This window comes from Notamacropus eugenii, chromosome 5 (genome assembly GCF_028372415.1).
Source record: "Notamacropus eugenii isolate mMacEug1 chromosome 5, mMacEug1.pri_v2, whole genome shotgun sequence".
Taxonomy (NCBI): Eukaryota; Metazoa; Chordata; class Mammalia; order Diprotodontia; family Macropodidae; genus Notamacropus; species Notamacropus eugenii.
In genome coordinates this window covers 50,909,397-50,923,526 of record NC_092876.1, presented here as the reverse complement: position 1 = coordinate 50,923,526, position 14,130 = coordinate 50,909,397, and the positions used below count along the sequence as shown (strand labels likewise).

Below are 14,130 nucleotides of genomic sequence, written 5' to 3'. Positions count from 1 at the left end.
TGGAATTTCCCTTGACAAACTACTCTGCTATTTAACCCACGGGAATTTGAGAGATTCTTTCTTAGGTCTAACTCAACTCCCTGGTACTGCAGCACAAAAATCCATTCCCTAATGACTTGACCTTGATCCAATCTTTACTCTTTCCTGGTTTGCACAAACTGGCTGCTGTCAGGGAACTGGTTTTGAGGAGAAATATTGCTGCCTTTCTCCCCCTGTTTCTCTCCTCTTTCTCTCCATTGGATTGAAAATGGGAGGTCATAAATGTGGCAGGTTCATTAACTAGAAAATACATTTCAAACCATACAAATGAAATTCAACTGACTGGCAAAATAACATTTTTTATTGCTTTGCTCTTCATGGGTGAGAGGGAGAGTTTGGTCTCCTTGTTGGGATAGCACTGAAAGAGAAAGAGCCTTAACCTAGGAACCAGAAGATCAGGATGTCAGTCCCGGCTCTACCATCAGCTGGTTTCATAACCAGAGACAAACCTCTTTCTCTCTCTGGATCTCAGTTCTCTTACCTGACAAATGACAGTAATGGACTGGATGACTTCCAAGGTCTCTTCCAGCCTTGACATTCTAAGATGGTGGTGTCAAACTCAACTAGAAGGGGTGGGGCAGGGAATGAAACAGTATATAGGCATTCTTACAGGGCATATATTAACATTATCTATATTCTATTGTATTTTTATCTATTTTGTTAAATATTTCCCAATTATATTTTAGTCTGGTTCAGGTCACACCCTGAGTTACAGGCTGTAGGACACGTTAAACATCTCTGTTCTAATGGACATCTCAGTCCTATAATTACATGTTCTAAAGTCCCTTCTAGCTCTGACATTTTGTTCTATAGATCCTCCCAAATCTGACTTTTTTAAATTAAGGGCTCTCTTAGTGTTGACATTTAAGAGCCCTCCCAGCTCTGACAATCTCTGTTCTAAGACACTTCCCAGCTCTTGACATCCTGTGTTCTAAGGGTCCTCCTAGCACTGATCTTTTCTATTCTATGGGCCCTTCTGGATAATAAATACTCGTTTAGAGTCCTCCATAGTACAACTCCTGGGTCAACTGAAATACCAGCTCTTACTATTCAGTGTGTGACCTTTGAGTACCTTCTCTCTTCTGATCCTTAGTTTCCCTATTTGTAAAATTTGTAAAAATAAAATAAAATAACTAGTTAGACAATCTCTAACATCTCTTTCAGCGCCAGTGTCTATGATCCTATAACTAAATAAATGTACAAAGCTCCATGGACCCATGGAAGTGTCAGGATGAGGTGGAAGGTCAGAACCACCACAAGCCCGCAGCTGCTGCTGCCCAGATGCTTCTGCATGGGTCCAATGGACCCATGGAGATGTCACCAAGTCTTGTCAATAAGGATATCCATAAACCTATCTTGAATGAATGAATGAACACAGATTACCATGTGGCAACCACTGTGCTGAGTGTTAGGAATAAAAATATAGAAGTGAGACAATCCCGGACCTCCAGTCTGTCCAGAGAAGGGAACTTGGATCCGGGGAGTCAAAGGGATGTGGAATTCATCAGTGGGGCAGTTAGCTAAAATGACCTTTACAGAAGCAATAACCATATTGATTAGATTATTCTTTCTAGGGAGTGAAGTGAGGAGGACTGGTATAACAGGCAAAGCAGAGGACAAAATGGCTGGGTGGCACAGTGTGGTAGGGGTTGGTAATAAAGTTGGTAATAAAGAGTGGGCCAGATGAGTTGACACTCACTTAATCACCAAGCAACAAAGAATTCAGGCCCAGGGTGGGTGATCCAAAGTTGAATGATTAGATTCTCCCCAAGACTAGTGGGGTGATCCTGAGAGCACTATGGTGGTAAGAATTGGGAAAGAGGGAACAAGCATTTATTAAGAATTTATATCTTTATTAAGTATTTCTTTATTTCTTTTCATTTATTTATTAAATAGTTATTGAGCATTTACTAAGTGTTTTGAAGGCAGATGTGCTGTGGATAGGGTGCCAAGCTTGGAGTCAGGAAGACCTGAGTTCAAATCCTGCCTCAGACACTTACTAACTGTGTGACTCTGGACAAACCATCTGCCTCAGTTTCTTCATTTGTAAAATGAGGACAATAAATAGTACCTACCTCCCAGGGTTGTTGTTAATTATAGAAAGAGATAATAGTTGTAAAACACTTAGCATAATGCCTGGCATGTAGTAAACACTATGGAGATATTTGTTGTGTGGTGGTATCTGACTCTTTGTAACCCCATTTGGGATTTTCTTGGCGAAGTTACTGAAATGGTTTGTTATTTCTTTTGCCAGTTCATTTTACAGATGAGGAAATTGAGGCAACAAGATTAAGTGACTTACCCACGGTCACACAGCTATTAAGTGTCTGAGGTCAGATTTGAGCTTAAGACTTTCTGACTCCAGAGTCAGCTCTCAATCCACTGCAGCACCACCTAGTTGCTCATATAAATGTTATCTATTATTATTGTATGCCTACTATGTTCCAGGCACTATGCTAAACGCTTTATAAATATGACTTTATTTTATTCTTACAACAACCCGGTGAGATAGGTGTTATTCTCACCCTCATTTTATGATTGAGGAAACTGAAGCAGAGGGTAAGTGACCTGACCAAGGTCTCATAGCTAGGTTGAGGCTGAATTTGGACTCAGGTGTTCCTGACTCCAGGCCTAGCATTCTATCTACTAAACCACCTAGCTGCCATGACTCACTGTGCATCTTTGGGTAAGTCATTAGACATGTTTCCTCATCTGTAAAATTTCATGTAGCTGCCTCAGAATGAATGGATGAATAAGTGAAATTAATTAACAAGTCATTATTAAGCACTTACTGTGTGCTAGTCACTGTGCTAAGTGCTGAGAACACATATAGAAAAGTGAGGCAATCTCCAACTTGAAAGGAACTTACTTTCTAGTAAAGACAGTGGTGTCTGGGGAAAGGAGTTTTGGTCTGGGGTGGGGTCTGGTGAATGTATCTATAGGGTAGTTGGTTGACCTGACCTTTACATGAACAGTGAGGATGCAATAGGATAAATGATAAGATGGCCTGACTGTCTGTCTGATTGGGATGTAAGTTTGATTTAGTCTATCCTAACTAGATATAATGACTGTGGTAAGTAAGCTTCTCCTCACTTATCATGAGAGAATATGTCTAAATTTAACTATCTCACTAGGCAGTGTGGTGTAGAGAAAGGTAACCAGAACTGGGACTGGAATTTAGTTTTGAATCTAGACTGTGCCGTTTGCTAGCTGTATGACCTTGGGCAAGTCATGTTAGGTCTTTGTGCCTTTGTTATCTCATATGTAAAATAAAGGGATTGAACCAGATATTTTATCAAGTCCCATATAAGCATTAAATAAAAATCATAAGGAAGATGATTATTAGCATTTATATAAAACTTTAAGGTTTGCCAAGTGCTCTTCAAATACTATCTTATTTTGTCCTCACAATAACCCTGTGCAGTAGTTTCAATATTATGCACGTTTTACATATGACGAAACTGAGGCAGATCCTAACTGATGTCCAGATCTACAATGGAGTCTCTGCCAACCTACCCTGTTGGGCTTCTATCCCTTGTCTGGCAGAGATCATGGTGGGGAGCTACTTAAACAGCCAGCTGATGGCTACACAAGGAAGTACTCAGGACATCCTAGTCATACGCTATTTTTCCACCCCCGATGTTGTTACCCAACCTGATCCCCTTTGTCTTTTCCAAGGTCATGAAGTTTGGTTCCCACCTAAAGGCAGCCAAGGGGCAGCCACAGATGAGTCTGGAGACAGGAAAATAGAGTTTCAAATCCTACCTCAGAATCATACTAGCTGTGTGATGTTATCTGTCTCAGTTTCCTCAACTCTAAAAGTGGATGGTGTTAACACCTACTTGCCAGGGTTGCTGTGAAGATCAAATGAGATAAAACCTGGTACACAGAGGGTGATTAATAAATGCTTGTTCCCTTCTCTTCTCAATGACTTGGCCGTTGGTAAAACTCAAAAGATTTGTCTTCATAAAAAAAGTCAGAAAAGTGTGCCTTAACCTATGAAGGTCAGTTCCAAAAGGTAGTCACCAATGTTCTGTGAGCATTTTTCGCCTGTGTCAAGCCTTCCTGGACCACTACCACAGCATCCTAACTGGTCACTGTGCCTCCATTCTCTCTCCTCTCACCCACCCACGCAAAGATCAAATCAATCTTCCTAAAGCATAGATCTGACCACATCACTCCCCCCTGCTTATGAAGTTCCAACGGCTCCTTATTGTCTCTAGATAATATTTAGACTCCTCTCGGTTGACTCGTAAAAACCCTTCACAATCTGGGCCCATCTTGCCTTTTTAGTTTTTATTGCATTTATTATTTTTTAATAGCACATTCCTTCTTCCTTATGAACTCTAATAGTACAGACAATCTGACTCATTTGTAATTTCCCATATATAACATTCCATCTCCCATTCACGGCTTTTCCATTGGAGACGCCATTCCATCATCAGGGAAGAAACACACACACACACACACACACACACACACACACACCCCCCATTCCATCTTACTGATCTCCTCACCTGACCTCTTCCTGTCTGCAGAGCAAGGAGAGAAACACCATTCTATCTGCTTCTCCCACTGGTCCCCTGCCTACACTGATAAATGTCCTGAAAAAACTCCATCCTGAGGCCAGTCTTCAGGGATGTTGATAACATAACAAAACTGATTTCTCAATCATTAACAAACTCCAACCCCGGGATGTCCTTCCCATTTCAGTGATCCCGAACCCTTAGTTGCCATTAATGAAACCACATTCTCTGCTCTCCCATTTTCTGCTTCTTTATTTCTATCTCCTAGAACATCTCCCCTACCACTACAATGTACCATTCTAAAGATACCCATCCACTGTGTTCTCAGGAAGGTCTGCTCCATCTATAACAAACTTCTTTTCATCTTAAATCTTTTCCTTTCCCACTCCTTCCATCTTCTGGGTCTCATTACAACCTGGCTTCCTCCTAATGACACAGCCTCCTTGGTCACCCCTTGGCAGTATTATTTGTATGTTCACTCACTGTTCCCAACTCACTGGTCCAGGTGAGGAAGTAGGAATATTCCTTGTTCCTCACTGTCACTTCCCATCTCACCATCTACCACTATGTTGCAGAAATCTCTCCTCCTATGAGGGCCATTCTACCACCCGATCAAAGTTCTGATCACTATTGTCTACTGTCTTCCCTACTTTTCTCACTGAGTTCAGTGCCTGGCTCATAGTCTTTCTCTTCTCCTCAACTTCTGCCTGCAGGATACACATACACACATATACGTATATATACACACATTATATACACATACGTACGTATGGTCACATATTTTCACCATTCACTTTTATAAGATGTTGAGTTCCAAATTTTTTTCTGCCTCTCTCCTTATCTCCTCCCCAAGACAGTAAACAATCTGATATAGGTTATACATGTACAACTGTTATTAAAATTATCCCCACATTTCCTCAAGAGATCTCAACATATATATTGATACACCTTCCAACACTCTAACTTCCCAGTTCCTCAGCTTGCTCATTTTCCAGGATGTACTCCTCCACCCCACCTTAGCTACACATACCCTTGATCTCGCCATCATCCACAAATGCTCTATTTGCATGCTCATGAACTCTGAAATTCCCTTATTTAATCACAGCCTGCCCTCATTCTACCTCTTTGTCTGCCTTGTAACCCCAAACCTCATTCTTTGTTTTCACCACAACTTTCAATCCCTTAACCCCTTCATTCTTTCCAGAGTCACCACCCTTGCTCTGCCTACATTTTCTTCCCTTCCCTTCCCTTCCCTTTCTGGATCCCTATTAAAAAACCAGCTCAACTCTACTCTGTATTCTTTCCTTGCCCTCTTATCCTATTGCCAATCTTGCCTTGTCAAGGCTCTGCCTGGGATTCCTTCCACTATCTACTACCTTCACTCTTACTCACATGCTATAAAGAGGATGGAGAAAATCATGAAATTATGTTGATTTCATCCACTACAAATTAATGTTGTTTAATCTTAATTGGGTTCTCATTGTGACAAGGCCTCCTTAATCAACTTACCATCCCATTCAATACATTGTTTTTTCCAAACCTTTTCATTCCTCCACAAACCTCTCATACATACCTCTTTTCCCACCCTCTCAACTGAAAACTTTATCTCTTATTTCACTGAAAAAAATTAGACAATCCACTGAGAGCTCCCTCTTTCCCCCTCCTCATCTCATATCACTCAGATGCTGTCTTCTACTTCCACCTCCTTCACCCATCTCACATGAAGATGTGGCCCTTCTTGCCAAGCCAAATTTCTACATACACAAGTGATCCCATTCTGTCCTGTGTAACCAACAGATTGCCCCTCTATTGTCCCCATTCTCTCACTTCGATCACCATCCCTTGCCTCCCTACTGGCCACAAACATGTCTACTTCTCTCTCTTCCTCAAAAAGCTCTCTTGATCCATCCATCCCCATGAGTCACCCTCCCATAGCTTTTCTCTCATTTGTGGCTAAACTCCTTGAGAAACTCATCTACTAAATAAAGTCAGTTGATTCTTCCACTTGGTCTAGCCTCTACTGTCATCATTCAACTGAAACTACTCTCTTCAAAGTTATTGATGTCTTAATTGTCAATTTACGCATCCTTTTCTCAATTTTTATCTTTCTTGACCTTTCTGCAGCCTTTGACCTTGTAGATCACACACTATTCTCCTTGATAGTTTCTTTTCTGTCTGACTGCTCCTTCTCAGTATCCTGAGATTGCTGGATCTTTCAGGATCCAGGTCATGCACACTTACAGTGGATGCCCTATGGGGCCCTGTCCAGGGTCTTTTTCTCTTATTCCTTTATATTATTTCACTTGACGACCTCATCAGCTACCACAAATTCAATGATCATCTCTATGCTGATGATTTTCAGATCTAGTTATCTAGCCCTAATCCCTCTCTTAGCCTCTACACTACAATTTCCAACTGCCTATTGGACATTTTGAACTGGACATCCTAAACTTCATTTATCCTAAGCTAAATTCAATATCTTTCCTCCCAATCTCCACCTGAACACTTCATATTAGTTTTGAGGGCACCACCAACTTCCTAGGGATCTAGGTTAGAAACTTAATTTTCATCCTTGATTCCTCACTCTCACTTTCTTCCACCCGCTGCTAATATTTTGGCATATTCTGTTGATTTTACCTTCCTAATATCTCTTGTATATGCCCCTTTCTCTCCTCTGACACCACCACTACCCTAGTATAGACCCTTATCTCCTACCAAGACTGTTGTAAGAGCCTCTAGTTGCTCTCTCCACCTCAAGTTTCTTTCTCTTCCAGTCTGTTCTCTACTCAGCTGCCAAATCAGTCTTCTAAAAGTGAGCATCTGACCATATCACTTCCCTGTTCAATACACCCCAGTAAGTTTCAATTACTTGCAGGAACAAATATAAAATCCTCGATTTGACATTCAGAGTCCTTCATAGTCTGGTCCCTCCTTCCTTTCGAGTCTTACGCTTTTTTTCTCTCTTGCTCCATGTACTCTGAACTTCATCCTACAGTTTCTAGAACAAGACACTCTATCTCCCAATTGGCTATTTTCTCCAGCTGCCCCCCCAAGGCTGGGATACTCACCTTCTTCATCTCTGCCTCAGCTTCCCTGGCTTCTTTCAAGTCCTATCTAAAGTCCCACCTCCTACAAGAAACCTTTTCTAACCTTCCTTAATAATAATGTCTTTCTTCTGTTAATTATCTCTGATTTATCCTATGACAAAATGGTATAAATTGTGCATAAATTGGATTTAAGTGAGGCAGAGTTGTGCTAAGTTGTCAGCCTCTCTCTTCCAGAGTTGTCACAGTCCAGTGGCAAGACAAAGTCAAGGTGATAGCCTGGGATGCAGTGGATGATCTTGGCATCTTCAATGTCTAACTAAACTCTAAGCACTCCACAGTGCCTACTTCAGGCACCCTCCTGGCCATTGGAAAAAGGTGTCTCATTTGCCCATTCTATTGATGGAAGTCTTTCCATGCTTGGAGTAAAGACTTCCCCTCCCCCACCCCTAACTCACTGAAGGGTTTGAGACCCCTTGATTTACCCTCAATCTGTTTTAGCTCATCTGCTGAAAAGGTTTACTGGGGGTGTGGTCTCTGTATGCTACAGCTTCTTGGAGTCATAGGTGAGAGTTAGGTGGCTCAGATAGACACGAAAGGTGGAAAGTAGCCTTGAAAAGGGCTCAGCAGCCCTCACACCAGAGGTGCTAGTTTTCCCTGAATTCACCCTATGCCTCATCTGTACATAACAGACAATTCCTAAATATTAGTTGAATGAATGATTAGGGTGGAAGAAAGGCAGGGGGGTATCATATTAATCTAATCCCAACAACGTGATATTGCGGAGATAGTACATTTGGACTCAGAAGGCTCAGGTTCATATCACATCATTTCAATGAATATTTATTAAGCTTTTATTCCATGTTGTCACTGTGCCAGGGGCTGGGGACCCCAAGACACCTTTGCCAAGCTTACATGACTTCTTTTTGTTTGTTGTTATTTACTTAATATTACGTTGTATTCATAATATTTCATCAGATTTTTATCTGACATTTGCTTATTTTAAAAAACCTTTAAAACTCATAGTGACGTTCACCAGCTTTTCTATCTTAGTTTTATTTTCTGAGATGTTTTAGTGATATTTTTTGGACTTCCAGAGGAACCATTTTACTTCTTACCCCGACTGAACCCTTCCTCATGACAAGACAAACGAATAACTGGAAGCATTTGATCAAGCAAATACCTGTGACAGCATATGCTGCCCTTGTGGTTCCCCACCTCTCTGCCATAATAGAGGAGGCCTATTTCATTATCTGTTCTCCTGGATCATTACTGGTTTTTCAATGACTCTATTTGACTTTCATTTAGTGATGTTTTCATTTGCATTTTTGGAGACACTTTGTAGTTTGTTCTCTGGCTTAAGGAATTTGACTGCTACTGGAAAGATCCAACATGTACATAATTAAGCAAACATAGAGTATATTCAATGAAATGCAAAATAATTCCAAGGGAAATAATGTGCTAATAAAAGAGGTGGTGATCAGAAAAGGTCTCGTGTAAAAGGCGGTACCTGAGCTATGTTTTGAAGGAAGCTAGAGGTTCTGTGAGGTCCAGGTCGATCAGTCAACAAGCATTTAGTAAGCTCCTATTGTAAAATGTCAGGCCTGGAGTCAGAAAGACCTGAGTTCAAATCTGATCTTAGACATTTATTATTGTGTGACCCTGGACAAGTCACTTCACCCTGTTTGCCTCAGTTGTCTCATCTGTAAAATGAGCTGGGGAAGGAAATGGCCAACTTCTCGAATATCTTAGCGAAAAAACTCCAAATGGGGTCCCAAACAGTCAGATACAACTGAAACAACTGAACAACATTGTAGGCCATGCACTGTGCTAAGATAAAAAAATATGAAATAAACCTTATCCCCAGGGAGTTTATGTTCTATCAGGGAAGGTAGCATGTAGAATAGACACAAAATAAATACAGGGTAATTTGTTTTGGGGGAGGTGGGTAAGGGTTCAGGAAAGACTTCATATAGCGTTTAGGAGCAATTGCATTCTAGATCCAGGGAATTCTTTGTGCCAAGGCAAAAAGATAAGAAATGGAAGATACCAGCTTTGCTACTTATTCTACATGTCATCTCTCTCTGGGCCTCAGTTCCTCCTCTGTTAATGGTGGGGAGGTAGTTCATATAGGTCCTTTCCATCTTCATATCATATTACTTTATTTGTTCTAATGCCATAGGCAAGACTTAGGCTAAATAGGTTTAGAGTTGGAAGGGCATTAGAGATTATCTAGTTTAACTCTCTCCTTTTATCTGTCTATCTATCTATCTATCTGCCTGTCTGTCTGTGTCTGTCTGTCTGTCTGTCCAGCTGTCCATCCATCCACCTATTTGTCTGTTTATCCATTCATCTATCTGCCTGTCTATCTGTCTAAGATCTCCCTATCTTACCCAGAAGTGCAGTAGTCACTTGAAGGCCTCATCCCACTCCTGATGGGGCATCAGAGCTTTGACCTGCTCCATTTTCAATTTAGGTTCCTCCTCCTCTTTACATAGCATGGTGATCACCTTGTTCCCAGATGGTTCAAATTTAGTGCAGACACTTGATCATCTTAGCCCTACTGCAGCTCAGAAATCTTGAACTCAAACGATCCACCACTCAACCTCTACACTAGTAGAGATTACTTGTGTCTACTGCCATACTTTCTCATGCCCCCTCTTTTAACAGATAGAAAGACCGTTACCTGAAGCAAAATGACTTACCTAAAGTTACATAGTAAGTGAAAGATTCTGGATCTGAACCCAAGTCTTCTGACTTCAAAATCTAGCACTCTTTCTATTGCATCACGCTTATCTCCCCTCTGAGCTTTTGTAGATTCGATGACTTCATCTGTAAAGTAGAGATAATGATACTTGCACTATCTTAGAGGGTTGTTGGAAGAAAAGTGTTTTGTAAAGCTTAAGATGCTATCTATATAAATGCTCCAATTCCTTCATTTTACAGATGAGAAAATTGAGGCTCAGAGCAAGTAAGTGAATTGTTTAATGTCACAGAGGTAGTATGTAAGAGAATTGGATTTTGCACTCACATCTTCTGACCTCACATCAGGCACTCTTCCTATAGACCAAAATGCTTCTGGAGGTAGTAGGGCATTGAAGTAGCATTTCTGTGGACAGAGAAAAATCTCAATTGCCTAGCCTCATGAATTTCTGGGAGACAGAGTTTCAAGCAAATAGCACAGATTCCTACCTGACCATCTTCCTTCTATTGGAATCTTGAACTCTGTCCCTGGGAAACCCAGCTCTGATAAGTGAGCTTTCACTCCGTTTTCCAGTCATCTCTACACCATGACACTGTGTAGACTCCTATCCTACATTTCCAGCTCTCCTTTGTGGTTTGTGTCCCTATGAGAATGTAAACCTTTGAGAATGGAGGATGCTTTGCTTGTTTTCATTTGTATCTTTAACACTTAGCACAGTGCCTGGAACACAGTATGTGCTTAAATACTCCCTCTTCCCTCCTCCTCTCTCTTCCTCCCTCCTTCCCCCCATTTCCTTCCTTCCCTCCCTCTCATCTCCCTCTCCTTTTCTCTCTCTCTTTCTCCTTCCTTCCCTCTCTCTCAGCTCTCTCTCTCTTTCCTTCCCTCCCTTCTCCTCCCCTCCCTTCCTCCTCCCTCTCTGTTTTTTATGTCTCTTCCTCCCCCCCCCCCCCCATAAGCAATAGCCTCTCTTCCCAAAGGACAGATTTGTTGGAGGGATACAACTAGATGGAGGGAAATGTTGAGCATATGATTCTACTGGAAGTCAGGTTAGTGAGAATGAAAAAATGAAATGGAGGTTGGATAGACAAACTACACATAGGACAGTCAGTGTGACTTGTGCTTGAGAGTGACTGAGCTCATTAGTCAAGTACTTTGGGCAATACATCAATTACTATTTATTCTTGCAATATGACCAGCCCACCTCTATTCCAGTCATGCATTTCCTGGGTAACATCACTTAGGCACAAATCATCATTGGTAATATGTTCCAACCTTCATCACCCACTATATGCCTCTCCATTCCCTTTTGGGTCCCTAACAATTTTGCTTCTTTGAAGACCGTGGTATCTTATGATTAATGGTCATATAGCATAACCAGGAGAGTATTGGTGTTAAAAATTCATGAAATAAGATTCCAACTATATACAAGGGAAATATGTACTCAAATACAGAGCTGAGTAAATTGAAAAAGGAAATAAATTACAGTAGGAAAAAACAACTGAAATGTTTTATAACTGCCTGGATGCTAAAGGTCTTTTTAAAAAGTTTATTTGTAAATATGAATTTATTGGTTTTGACACTGTTTGAAGTTAAATTCAGTAAATTATTTATCTTACTAACAGAGACGGGGTGGGGGGAAGGAGAAGATCCGTCTTTGCCTTTGCTACCTTTACCTAGAGATATTAGACACAGGACATGTCTGAGGCTGAGGCAAGAAACTGGTGAGCTATCCTCCACCCTCATGTCCTTTAAGATAAGTCATGCCTTGGTGATACTCTGCCTTCTCTTTTTTCACTTTCTCCCACTGGGATGGCAGATGTAAAAGAAACACAAGGTTTCCCTGTTCTTTAAATTTTTTTTTAAATTTTCAGGTTAGATAAAGTTGATCTTTATTGTTCTTGACTGTGTGCTTCCCTATTTGTGAAGGGGAGTTCCTGAAAAAGTATGAGAGAGCTAAAGAGTCAAAGAATTTCAACTTTCCCTTTCTATCCTGTCTGGGGGTTCCTGAGCTAAGTGAGAGAGAATCTTATAGATTGTTACATTTTTTATGAACTTCCCAAAGCAGAACAAAAGTTGAATCTGGGATTTCTTTCCTTACTGACTAGATGTCATTCTCTCTCTCTTTCTTTCTTTTTCTTTCTTTGTTTCTTCCTTCCTTCCTTCCTTCCTTCCTTCCTTCCTTCCTTCCTTCCTTCCTTCCTTCCTTCCTTCCTTCCTTCCTTCCTTCCTTTCTTTCTTTCTTTCTTTCTTTCTTTCTTTCTTTCTTTCTTTCTTTCTTTCTTTCTTTCTTTTCCTTCTTTCCATCTTTCTGTCTTTCTTCCTGTCTGTCTTTCTAAGCTCTTCTTACCCCAGTGGAATATGGGGTAATAGTGTCTTCTCACTGGGGAGTCAGATAGTTCTTCTACCTGGTTGTGACTTGGGAAAGAGTTACTGGGACATGTCTCCTCCTATGATGGATGAAGGGAAGATGAACCCCTCCTGAGAAGAGGGAAAGAATAAGAGAAGTTAGCACTGGCACAACTGGCTTTTTGATCTGCTTATCCTCTCTTTTCACAGATAAGAAAACTCAGTAAGTTAGTGGATGTTATCAAGTAACTTAATGATAATGTCTTATAATAGCATAATATCTTTAATAGTACTATTATATATAATCATACTAGGAATCTTAAAGGCTTCTTATATAATAATGCTTCAACACCTTTGTGCCAAAGTGATTTTATATCCATTATCTCATTTTATCCTCATGACATCATTTGAAATATAGAAGGGATAAATATTATTACCCCCCATTTTACTGATGGGACACCTGAGTACAAAAGAAGTGAAACCTAAGGTTGTGCAAATACCTAGTGGAAAAAATAAGACCTAGAGATGAAACTAAGGTGGGGTGTCTGGGATTATGACCCAGGATGCTGTACATTCGAGGGACATGCTTCCCCCTATTGGTCTTTCCATGTCTCTGGGCTTTCTGTTGGCCATGCACTATGGCTCCCTGAATCTGTGACACGACTATTTCTATTCTTCATCCCAGATTACCAACTTTTTATCATCTCATTGCTGTTGAACTCCTCTTCCTGGCCCGGTGGATCTGCTACAGAAATGTCCTCAAATCTCAAGGTCAGGGGACACTAATGTCTGAACAGCTATACCACCTGCTTAATGCCTCCAGGCTCTTTATCTTCTCCTGGTTGTAAAATGACCTAAGGTCTTAGGCAAGATTCTCCTTTATATGGCCCTAGAACATAGAGAAAGGAAACCTCTTTCCTGAGTTGGATCAGATCTTGCTTTCCTGTAATTCCCCCAAAGGTGGAATATCCTAGAGGAAGAATAATATAATGACTCTTACCTGAATAAGAACCTGATTATGGTTGGTTAGAATGAGCCTCTACCTCCTAGGTTTTGATTTTTGGACTTGGATTATCACTGGAACTTGACTTACTAGTGCTGAACTCTTGTGGTTGAGTGTCTTCTGCCTTTCTGTTCTCCCCTTCCCCACCCCACTCCACCCCCTGGGATATGTGAATGTAGCCCTTAGGACCTGCTCAGTGGAAAGGAGAACAAAGAGGAAGAGTTGTTCTGCCTCACGGCGAAGGGAACTTTGAGAGTTGTCTGACTCTGTTCTATATGTCATCATAACCCTTACCTAGAATCTGACAATTATGATGTTCTGTGTAGAATCATGGACTAGGAGGGCCCTTAGAACAGAGGATGTCAGGGCTGGGAGGAACCTTGGAACATAGAAGGTCAGAGCTGGGAGGGCTCTTAAAGACCACCCAATACAACTCCCATCTGTAAATGGTAGTTTTGGGGATCATGT

At 41.0% G+C, this 14,130-nt stretch overlaps 1 long non-coding RNA gene across 2 annotated transcripts; it reads right to left on the bottom strand.

Annotated features, from left to right (window-relative positions):
* Positions 1–368: 368 nt before the first annotated feature.
* LOC140504200 (uncharacterized) lies at positions 369–13,840 on the bottom strand. 2 transcript variants are annotated; one of them, XR_011967001.1, is made up of 6 exons: positions 13,660–13,840; positions 12,661–12,791; positions 10,802–10,956; positions 10,641–10,718; positions 10,315–10,441; positions 369–602 (listed from the first exon to the last, which is right to left on the bottom strand). It is a non-coding gene; the product is annotated as an uncharacterized lncRNA (long non-coding RNA). The 2 variants fall into 2 exon arrangements; XR_011967002.1 differs by having other exon boundaries at positions 12,719–12,791.
* Positions 13,841–14,130: the final 290 nt, after the last annotated feature.